Raw genomic sequence first — 12,366 nt, forward strand, 5'->3', positions numbered from 1 at the left:
CGTTACCTTATGACAGAGCCGGGCTAGCTGTTCCCCCTTGTTTTCACTCTTTGTGATAAGCAAAGCTAAACAGCTGCTGGCTGTAGCTTCATATTTACCATTCAGACACCACTCTCAGACGTGTGGGTCACGGTTGTTTCCTCTGATAATGAAAACAATGCAAACCATGATAAAGATTAGTATCTTCTGCCGTCTACCCCCTACACTGACTTCTGCAGTAGCAGAGACGGCCATAAGGCCCGTGTGACACAGGAAGAACTAGCTCTTCGAACTGAGAAAATATCACTGGTAGACAAATTTGACTATAATGGTTGCCATTGTGACTAAACAGTTGTTGATTCACTCACCTTTTTAACGTAGCATTTATCAATCAATTAAGGGAAACCTACTTTTTTTTAAGTTGAACCAGCTTGCAATGTTTTTGAGGGTAATGTTAAATAAATGTTGGATTCAAATACAGTACACATCCCACGTTACACTGGCAGTAGTGATATGCTTCACAAATTCTTGTATAGGCTGAACACCTGCGTCTGGCTCCTGCCTGCATGCCATCTGATTTTTTTTCTAAAACAAACTCCTACATTTGGCCTCTAAATGGCCCAGAAAAAAAATGTAAAATAATCAGATACAGATTCATGCAGGTGATCCCTGATGTTCTGCACTGCTGCACAGGTCAGTCCAAGGAATGTCCTTACTCCCAAGGAGTGGTTGTACTTTCAGTCCAGGTGTGCAGAGACAGGGAGAGGGAATACTGCCAGGGCCTCATAATGTTTTTTTCCTTTTTTTAATGGGATAGATGGCTATATAGTTAGAGTCATGCATTCCTCAGGGAGGCAGGAAGGGAGGGAGCTGCCTGTGTGCAGCTCCTCTTGTCCCATTAACACCTTTTCACAGTTGCTCCTTCACCTCACCTTGATTCATGGCACTTTGCTCTGGCAGACATGAAACGGCCCAGTAGGATATTTTACAGACGGGTAGGCCTTGGCTGTATGCTCAGGCCACTTATGAAGAACATGGAGAAGCTGAGAAATGATGCATAGCTAGCTGCACGTCTTGCTTGGCAGAGGGTTCATGGCAGAGCAGAGAGTGTAGGGTCAGGCAGATCTACTACATGCCAAAGGCTGAGGTTTGAGGAATTTCCCCCTGCAGTGAGAAAGAGAGGGCCATGGGAGGGTGAGCTAGACAGGCTAAGGCTTCTGTACTTCAAGAATAATATGGAACCTGACAGTAAAGACAAGCTATTTATTCCTATCAAAGGATTTGGAGATTTCTCTCTCTCATGGGACATTCTGTGTATTTCCAAATGAAGACAAAACCTCAAATATCAGTAAGAGCTGTTGGAAGTCACCCATTAGTGATTACAGTAGAAAAGACTGTCATGATTTTAAGCTATATAGATTCACATGACAGTATTGGACAAGTGATGCTGTCTTTAAAAAGCCTCCCCTCAAATATAGCACCTGCACGGCATGCTAGCCTACATTGATGTTAGCTTACACAATGTTGCACAGTGTTGTCAGTGTTGATGACATTAGATAAGTCCATGTTTCCCCTCCATGACAAGCTGTCCCACATTTTGATCCATCAGGGTTACATCTGTTTAAATACTGGCCAAACCCACTCAGAGAGGACAGTGAATTAAGCACATTAATCCTTATCCCGGCTGTAAAACAAACACAAAGTAGGAAAGCTTTAGTCATATTGTCGCATTAAATCCTCTTACTCTGTGCATATATTTTTCTTACAAGCTCATTTTGTAATGAAAATAATATTGGCAGGTGACTATTGACCTGATATTCGCATTGTAGTACTGGCTGCTTGTAGTTTTGGTGATCTATGCAGGGTTATTAGAGATTAGTCTGCTGCAGCCACTGCAAGCCGCTCTGGATAAGATAAAATACCCAAAATGTGAAATACAAACAGCAAAATCACAGGGCTTCCGTTTGAAGACAATCAAACAATGCCTTAATTTGATTATGCTTTGTGCTGTTCATCCACAAATTTGTATTTGAATAAACAAGTGAATGTTGTTGGGTAGTGAAGGATGTTTGTGATTAGGAAGGATGTTGGCTTGAACATTGCTCTTCCTGAATCCTGTGTGTGCTACAGTATGTGACATTACATTCCTTGCAATCCTGTCTTTGTGCATTAGTTTGCAGTCTGCATTATGCATTTGCATTTATATAATTTGATGTATTAAGGCAAATTCCCAGAATGACAGAAACTTGTCTGTGCATGAGCCAGGCCTCTCAAGACGGATGAAACATGGTTGATACACGGGCTCATAAAAAAAGGCATTTTCCATGCCTGACTTTACTTATATGTCATCTTACTGTTTCTATTGCCCTGATGGATTGTTTTGTGCTTTGCTTCTTCATAGATCAAGAGTTGTTTTAATGTCTAGAGCAGACCAGTAGCTCGGGAAACTGAGGGATAAGCCTGTCTTCTACGGCTCCTAAAACAATGTTTCTCTCTTACGCTGTGCCTTTATCTTTCAAGATACATTGACATAAGAACTATACAGACAGAGTTTATACAGCAATATGTATGCACACATATTTACATACACCTGCGCTTGGCTTTTCTGCTGTGGCGTCTGGGCATGCCTGGTTATGCCTTTAGCTTGCAGCAGCTTCTGAAATAATTTAATTGGTCTTTGATTACTTTGTATCTTTGGCCTGTTCCCCACCTGGAGAGAGTATGTGAAATGATATGATAGGGCGCTATGGCTTTTTACAAGGATGTTTAATGAGGGGGAAAACAATGGCTTGACTGTGGGGATCTCCACAAAAGACTGTTTAAGTCACACAAAACACAGTCATGGTCACTGATGAATGTGACGCTTTTGATATCCAATAACTGTATTTTCCAGTCTTTCGCTTTAACAGAGAGCAACAGTGTTTGAATTGCAATCAGGCAGTATAGATGTTGTTTTTGATAATACAACAGAGTTCTTAAAACAGAGTACTAAAATCGTGGCAGTGTATATGTCCTCCTCTGCTGCTGACTAAAGCAGTGTTACGTAAAAATTCTGTCTAAATTGTTCAAGAAATAGTGTGTGTGTGTGTGTGTGTGTGTGTGTGTGTGTGTGTATGTGTGTATAAGAGGTAGGAGGTATTTATCATCTTACTGAAATCATTTTCACAGTTATGTAACTGAAAGACAATGAAGAATTTACTGCCACATCATAATCATGCAGCAATACATAGAGTAAACAATAGGCTTCTGTTACAGTTATCACGCTGTATGACTGTAGTGCACTTGAAGTTAGCACACTCAATGGCACCAGTTAAAATCAGGAAGTATTTCATACCCAGCTACAGTGATAGAAGAGAGGTTGCACTGAGTGACAGCACAGATTGATCCGTCGCCTTGTTCAAGCTGCTGAACGATGTAGCAACTCTTCAACATGATCCACCATCACAGAGCCACAGATTGAGATTTAAAGTTAAATAGGAAGTAAGTGTCTTGTCATGTAAACCAATGTATGTACCACAACAATCTTGTGCTTTAATAAATATAGACAACTAAAACAAACTAAAGTATGATCAGATGACCATTAAGGGTCTTTAAATGGGTTCAAAAGGGTCCTGAGGAAAAGTAGGAATAGTTTATATCTAATTTCCGAGAGGGTCATGACAAGTCATTACATTTTACCACAAAAAAACATACAGAGAAACAGAAAAAGGAAGATTTTTTTTAATCCAGCAGAGGTTATGGTTTTCATTTGTGATGGTAAGTTACTTCAATCAAAAGATGCCTTAAAACATAGTGCTTTCTTACTTGTTTCTGTAGAAAGCGGATCAGTGTCAAATACATAAATAAATATATTTAATAATAAAAAGTAAATATATTGATGTATATGGCTATAAAAACTGCTTCAAATTAACTTGTCGTGCACCGACTTTTTGCATCAGAGGCTTAACTACCTTTGGGTATAAGGTTTAGTCCATATCAAGTCACATTTACCAAATGTCAAATTGGGGCCCATGGTTCTCAGTTGCAAATATTTTAGGCTACTGGAAAAGAACCCTTGCCTTAAATTCCACACAGAACATTAATCACAGCAATGCCACTTGCATTTCTCAACCTGACATCATAAAAGTTGCATAACTTTAATTGTGGTATTTGCACATTTATAAGCATATGCAGAATAATAAGCATTTTTATTCTTCTTCAGTTTATGGGCACTACACTGCACACGAACCAAAAAAAGCGTTATGACACTACAATGGGGATTTATGATATGTCTATGCTACTGGAAATATAGACCTAGTAATCAGTATTTATATGTTAGCATTATTGTTCCTTTTGCCTACTTATAGACTCTCTAACATTGCTACGGGTGTTGCTCACTAAGTTTATAGCTACTATATGATAATCTTGGTACTTAATTCCATGACTATATATATATATATTATATACGGGAAAATAAGTATTGAAAACATTTTTCCCAGTAAATATATTTCCAATGGGGCTATTGGAATGAAATTGTCAGTAACAACCCAAGTAATCCACACATACAAAGAAATCAAAACATGTATGTCCATGACAAATGTTATGTGTAATAAAGTGGAATGATAATGGGAATAAATATTGAACACATGAAGAAAAAGGGGAGTAAAAGGGCATGGGAAGCCAATAAACCAGCTGAAATCTGTCAGTATTTAGAAAGTAATCCTGCCCCCTATTAGTGCAAATTAATATCAGATGGATTAGTCCTAAATGATGGCCTATAAAAAGGTTTCTCATTACCAATGTGTCACTCAAGAAGCATTTCATGATGAGTAAAAGCAAAGAGCTGTCCCAAGACCTTCGCAAGCATATTGAAGAAGCAGGTACAGTTGTTTCAAAGAAAACAATTAGTACTGCACTCAATCACCATGGCATCTATGCACACACACCATGCAATACACCACTGCTCAAGAAAAGGCATGTGGAAGCTTGCTTAAAGTTTGCTGCACAACATCTGGACAAGCCAATGACATACTGGGAGAATATAATCTGGTCAGATGAGACCAAAATTGAACTCTTTGGCTGTCATAGCATACACCATGTTTGGAGGAGAAATGGCACTGCACATCACCCTAAAAACACCATACCAACAGTGAAGTTTGGAGGTGGGAGCATCATGGTGTGCGGCTGTTTTTCAGCATCTGGCACTGGCAGACTTCATATTATTGAAGGAAGGATGAATGGAGAAATGTACCGTGACATTCTTGATAAGAATCTGCTGCCATCCACCAGGATGCTGAAGATGAAACGAGGGTGGACATTTCTGCAAGACAATGATCCCAAACACACAGCCAAGGTCAACTGGTTTCAGAAAAAGAAAATTAGAATGGCCCAGTCAATCACCCGACTTGAATCCAATTGAAAACCTCTGGAAAGAACTGAAGATCAGAGTTCATAGAAGATGCCCTCGGAACCATCAAGATTTGAAGACAGTTTGTGTAGAAGAATGGGCAAAATCCACAGCTGAGCAATGTGTGCGACTAGTTTCTTCATACAGGAGGCGTCTTGAAGCGTCATTACCAACAAAGGCTTTTCTACTAAGTATTAAACAAATTTCAGCAAGTGTGTTCAATACTTTTTCCCTGTGTTATTTCACTTTATTACACACAACTTAATTTATGGACTTATTTGTTTTTATATCTTTGTATTTGTACGCTGTATATATATATATATATATATATATATATATATATATATATATATATATTATATTTGAATACACTCCGAGTTAATCTCTCTTCACACACAATATATAAACTAGGAGTATATTAAAATACTCGGACTATCCACACAACCTCAGTTTGGATTCATCCTCCCACCGGCCAGACTTGCCTAGGTTATGTGGGGAAGAGAGGCGGGACCTCGCAGCCGGGAAGGGCGTTCTCTTTGCGGTCAGACAGGGCAGAGTCATCCCGAGGGGTGGGTCCTCCGGCAGCAGTAAAGGAAAACCCACCTTTTTTCATTGTTAAGGACGCGGTGGAATGTGATGGTTTGATCTCAAACGGACCAGGGAGGGGAATATCTGAGAGGAAAGAACTGACGAAAGTGATTTAGGGAAAGTGGGAAGCCTAAAAACGCAGTCCCCCCTGTCGCCTCAACTCTCTGGTTGTATCTGAGGATATGTGGATGAACTTGTTCTCGCCGTGTCGGCAGCAGCGAGTCCTACCGTCCGCATGAGCTCAAATCGTGTGAAGTTGTGGATTTACCGCTGCGTTTTTCTGACCCGGCGGTGGACCAGCTAAGGTAAATTTGAATCTTTATTTTTTGTGTGTTTGGGTTTGATTGGGAACGGTTTTGGGGGTTCAGACAACGGCTTCCTGAGTTGGATCCACTCAGTCGGGACTGCAGAAGTCTGAACTGCGGCAAGTTCTTTAACCCTCCTCCTCCTTGTCCTTCTCCTCCTCCTCTGCTCGTTTTGTAGCCAAAAGGAAGCAACCAGGACTGCGGCGAAAACCTCAGGTGGTTAAAATGTAGCGGTGCATACAACATTTACATCTTATTTCGTTAACACGTCGAAGTTTTTACAAGGTTTTAAGCATTTGGCGGCATAATTGTTTCATGTTTGCGATTCGCTTGCGTCTACGCACTTAATAACGCCAAGCTTTTTCATATAGGCTGCTGCATAACAAGCTATGTAGTTCAGAACATGGGGTTAATGAAAACTATTTAAAAAAAGTGTTGGCTACTCGAAACGTTACATGCTCTTGATATTAATGTGCATACTAGTCTATGTTTTGGAAAGGATATTATCTTCAAAATGTAACTTACCAAACTGTCTAACTGTTTCATTAGGGATTTTAGGTTATTTTTATGAATGAAGTCAAAGTGTTTCAGTTTCTTTTGGTGATATTCAGGATCAGCCACACAAGCTAGCATTTCTAGACTTTGTACCAGACTGCCAGAGGCACTGTTTTTGGCCCTTTTTACCATCAGGAAGCATGAAAACAGTTTAACCATACAAACAAATATAGCCTATTTTCTACACTTTAGAGTCAGTGTGTAACCAGAAAGGAGATACTGTAAGCTATATGTAGTAAATATGATATTATGTTAGTAGCTGCTGCAGTTGTTTTTGTAACTTGGCATACAGTATATTGACTGGCTAAATTATATTTTGGGGTTAGCTAAATCACACTTAGGGCACTATAAAATCATCATAAGGACATTACCCTCACCCAGGAATGGATTACATACCACTGAAATAATATTATAGTGGTTTTACACTGAATGCCATTTGAACACCACCTGTATTTAGGTCTTTAATCTGTTGAATGAGTTCACTGTTAATTAAGTCATTTTGACAGCAGCTGGAAGACAGTAATGATAAGTGAGCTGTGCACATGTTCCTGTGTGCATGGGTCAGTTTTGGATGGTGGACAACCTCAATGTAAAAGAATTGAATCCGCTTTTGATCTCATGCATCAATAGACAGAACATTAGTAATTTATCAAGGACAGTGCCAAATGGTTCCAGCTTCTCAAATGTGAGGATGTGTTGCTTTTCTCTGTCTAAAAAAAAAAAAAAAAAAACAACTAAAAAAACACACACAATTTGAAGATGTCACCTACAGCTTTAGGAGAATATGATAGGTGTTTTACACAATGTTTTGACAAAACATTTTATAGGCTAAATTAATTCAAGTTGACACATTAAACCATAACTAAAAACCAATAACTAATAACGAGAAGTTGCGAAACATGCTTTGTTCTGTTTGAGTATGTGTGTGTTTGTTTTCCTTCATGTGAGGTGGAATGTGTTGTGCTGCATAGGCTACACATACATTTATGAAACTAAGGTGGCAGAGCCCAATGTCTGAACAGTATGTGCCCTGTGCTGCCTCACCAGAATGTGTGTGTGTGTGTGTGTGTGTGTGTGTGTGTACAGCAGAAAAGGTAGTTGTAGTGGTGGAATACTTATCTGCCAGGTGGGGCTTGTAAAGAGCAGCACAGTGAGGGAAGGAGATGGAAGGGGACCTGCCTTGACCTGTTTCAGACATGAAGGAGACAAAAAAAAATCACTGATGACTTTCCAGTAAGGCTCGCCCTCCCAGCCACCTGTAGATTAAACCAGCTGAGCTACCAGCTTGAGCTGCTGTGAACCCCCTTTACTCCTGGACTCTGCACAGGAACTTAGCATGGCAGTTTGTCATGGCGGAAGATGTGCGAATAGGGTTTCCTATGGTATTTTCAAGGGGATTGTGACACCGCATGTGGAGGGAATGTCTGCAGTTTATGCTGTCAGTTTTGGAATGTTGGGATAAATGCAAAAGGAAAGTTAAATGAGAGTACCAGCAAAGTGAAGAGTGAGATGTCTTAAGGCGCTGACACACCAACCCGATTATTGGCTGTCGGACAGTCTGGCGAGGTCAGTGACTCGAGTCTGTTCGGTGTGTTCCGTGCCGTCGTCAGTCGACGGAACCGTCGGCCTTCATTTGGGCCAATTTTACTTGTTGAATCGGCCAGTGGGCAGTCGGACTCAATGACAAATCTGATTGGTGGGGTGCTAACCCGGAAATGAAGAGCATGATGAGCGTGATGAACGCCTCTCAAAATCTGACAAAAATCTTTTAAACTGACCTTTGTCGATCTGAAATGAAGACAGATTCAGCAACTGCATGGCCTATTTCTCATTTAAAATGTTTTCAGAAACACGTTTCAGTGAACTGATCTGAACTGATACAGATTAGCGCCGCCTGCTGTTATGGAGACGTATTACGTCTCGCGCACGCGCAGAACGTACGCTCAAGTCGGCGTCGCTTCGGTGTGTTCCGAGGCACTTTTTTTGACCAAGTCGGGGAGGCAGTCAGTCCGACTGCCTTTTCTGCCAACGGTCGGTCGTCACTTTCCCTGATCACTGCTTGATCCATGCGTTTACAGTCTTGGGAAATCATACTCCAAGTTAGGTTTGGTTAAATTGGCTTTCAGGAAAGATTCATTTCCAAGTAAACATGATTCCTTAGTGCAGTGATAGAGTGAAGAGTGCCACCACCACCACCTGTTTTGTGATCTTTAAAGGGATCTCGTTGCTAACAAGGGAAAGACAGAGTTTGCACCATGTCCTGTCCAGGAGTTGTCGCCTGCCATGCAAAGTAATAATCATACCCCTCGCTAGTCTTTTATGACCTGGGCTATACCACGCATGATTGGTTTTCCACTCCGCAGAACGCCGCGACCGCCCTATGAAACTGCCTGCACTGCTTTGGGTGAAACCAAAAACTAATCATTATGGGTGTCCAATAAGGGTAATTATCAGACTAAGCACTGGACCTGGGGATTACGGAGTGGCTAAATGACTGCTCCGGGGATTAAATTAAAATATTGAGGTTTTCTGCCTGGGAGAATCAAACCGCTGGGAATGTCAAACCCAGCTTGTCGGTGGTAATATTACTGCTACTCTGCACATCAAGGTTTATGCACAGAGCCCCTGCTGTTTGTGTAGTACCATCACATCAGTGTGGAATTACAGTACGTGGACATTGACGTCATTTGTTGCAAGTGCATCAAATGATGCAAATAAAAAATAAAAAACAGTTGCAGATTAATTTACTGACGATTGATTAATTGTAAACATAATGAAGACAACTTAAATTGTCACTTGTTCCTTATCATAGGAATACTGTAAAACGGTAAAAGCAAAACCGGATGGTGTTAGTTATTATTAGTGGTAGACTCTCACTTTTAGCCTCCGTAACCCTCTCACCCAGGAATAGAGCAGCGGAGGATGCACACACAGGACACAGAGTGATATTACAGGCATTACAATTTGTGGACCTCCTTGAAATAGCACAGATAAATCATGGTCTTTTAGAGGCTTGTATTAAAGCCCACACACAGCCTGTGTGTGTAGTGTATATCCTTTTGTGAGTGTGTGTGTATGTTTGTGTTTTGTGATAATGCAATAATGGGCTCAGGATCCGGGACAGACGCTGCTGTTGACAATACGCAGACCAGCTGGAGTTGCTGTCTGTCTATTACCAGACGTGGAGGAGGATTGCTTAATACCATAAAGACGCCTAAATGAGACTGTGCATGTACATACTCTATCTCTGGAGTGTGTTATGTGTTGGAGGCGTAAGTCTATTAGTCAATTGACAGAAAATGAAGCTGCAATAATTTTGACAGTTGTTTTATAAGCAAAAAATCTAAAACATCTTCCAATTTCTCGGTTGTTGAACTTAATGTTGGGTTCTGAGAACTTGAAATAATAATCACATATTTCATAATAAAAAGTATATCAGACTCTTGAAATGGTTCTTCTTCAACCTTTTCTTTCCCCATCACTTCCTTCTATTTTGTCTCTCTCTTCTACTAAACGCATTACATTTACTTTTTATTCTTACTCCTTTTTCCCCTCTCTTCCCTCTCCTCTTCCTGTCTGCCCTTCCTGCCAACTTTCTTTATCAGTGGTGGGCCAGTGACAGGACAGGGTTCTGTGATTTCAGCCGGAGTTCTGTGTGTGTGTGTGTGTGTGTGTGTGTGTGTGTGGCCAAAGCACTTTTGCTCACTGCTGTTCCCAGCCATGTCGATCTGTCATCAGATACTAGAGGCAGAGAGTGTCAATCACTCAGCGAGTAGTAGCCAGAACTCCATCTCAGCTGTGAAGATTCACACCCCTGTGACACACAGAGCAACAGATATGTGCTCTCGCTATTTAAGAATTCAAAGCAAGAATGGATTCTGTTCATACAATTTCTTCTGCGTGTGTGAATGAATCCCCCTCGTTAGTCTCCAAAACGTGCCAAACAGCCCCCTCATTACCAGCTGCTCTGCTGGGCTTTCTGTCCTGTGGTGGCGTGGTCACTCACTGAGGCCTAACCACACACACACACACACACACACACACACAGGTGACTGTGACCCAACAGTTTCATCACGGAGATCTGCTCCAGCCCAGGGTGCAGGTGTGGTTAATGTGGTTAAATCCAAATATGTAATTGTATTTACTGTATATATGATGACAAACTTTTGTGTGATAACATAACCAGACTCTATCTCTGATGAAAACTCAAATCACTTTGACAAAGTTTGTCATTCATTTTCTTTAATTTGAACAAGTATTCACGTCTCAGAGTCTTATCACCTCCCAACCTCTCTGACTGTATTTAGTATCTTGTATTTGGTCATAATCTTCAGCAACATTGCCGGATTGTGTCACCATGACTCCTATTTAAGCAGTCAGCCAAACTGACATCTGACCTGTTATTGAGTTACTATGTGTGGCTATTGAACCTGTTACATGAGTGGGTGGTTATGAAATAGGATTTTTTTTTTGGGCAAATTAGGCTGTTGTTAAATGTTCAACTTTGAACACTTGGCACAAACTTTTGGTCAGAGCCAAAATCTGAGGTCCATAAAATCAAAGCTCTGCCACTGAGTAGCTGACAACAATGAGTCATCAAGTTTGAGGATATACGTGTGTCTTTAAAACATTTACTGAAACTTTACCCAGGCCTCTGCTCCCTGGGTACTGCTGGGCACTCTGAATTACACATTTCCTTGTATTCTTTTATATGTGACAAGCTGGCTAGCCAGTTATCAGCAGTTTTGGCACATGGACATTGCCTTTGTCATTATGAAGAAATCCTCACAGCTCAACGCAGAGCTATAATCGTACCAAATTAAGTTTGTAAATAATTTTGCTCTGTATGTAGCTGAACGCCACATACCAAGCCAAGAGGATACCATGACAGCATTCAGACCTTTTAGCTGCTAAATGTACCTTGGGCTCCGTAAATGATGTTATGTCGATAGAGAAGTTAAAAACTGTAAAACGTTGACTTAAACTAGGCCCAAACATGTGGCTGTTAGAACACAACCCTGATTATTAGCAGAACCCTGATAAGAAATGCAATTCTGGGCATCCTTTTATGTTAAATGATAAAACTGGCTCAGATACTAGACTCACTCTTCAGCGTACTGCGTCAAAACAGATGTTTTCAATGCTCCTCTATCACGATTTCTCAGAAATTATCTGTCGGTTGTAATGCAGACCTGTACCAGGCTTCCAACCTGCTTCCTAGTGCTATATTTCAGGAATTTTAATTTATGAACACCTATTGCTCCCCCGAACCCATTAAACCTAGGCATCTGCCCTGCTGTTGACCATGTGGTGGTTCTAAAGCTAAGGTAACTGAAGAGGGGAAAAAAAATCACCATCTGGTCCTTATTTTGCCTTCCTGACCCTCTACCATTTCCTTATCACATGGGAGCAGAGGGAGACGTACTTAGGATCGAGTCCATATATGCTACTGTATACCAGAATGTCATTTATTATTTGTGGTACTTTTGATTGATATTTCATGTATTCTTTCCCATGTTTTCCCCACTGCTTCCAGTTGATCTTAAATCTAGG

At 40.8% G+C, this 12,366-nt stretch overlaps 1 protein-coding gene across 1 annotated transcript in view; it reads left to right on the forward strand.

The window, feature by feature from the left end:
* Nucleotides 1–5,844: 5,844 nt before the first annotated feature.
* Nucleotides 5,845–12,366, forward strand: part of luzp1 (leucine zipper protein 1) — a 48,260-nt gene continuing 41,738 nt past the window's right edge. Inside the window, exon 1 of the mRNA XM_031310179.2 lies at nucleotides 5,845–6,258. The gene's annotated coding sequence lies outside the window, so the exon portion shown is untranslated. The remainder of the gene's footprint in view (nucleotides 6,259–12,366) is intronic.

This window comes from Sander lucioperca, chromosome 18 (genome assembly GCF_008315115.2).
Source record: "Sander lucioperca isolate FBNREF2018 chromosome 18, SLUC_FBN_1.2, whole genome shotgun sequence".
NCBI lineage: Eukaryota > Metazoa > Chordata > Actinopteri > Perciformes > Percidae > Sander > Sander lucioperca.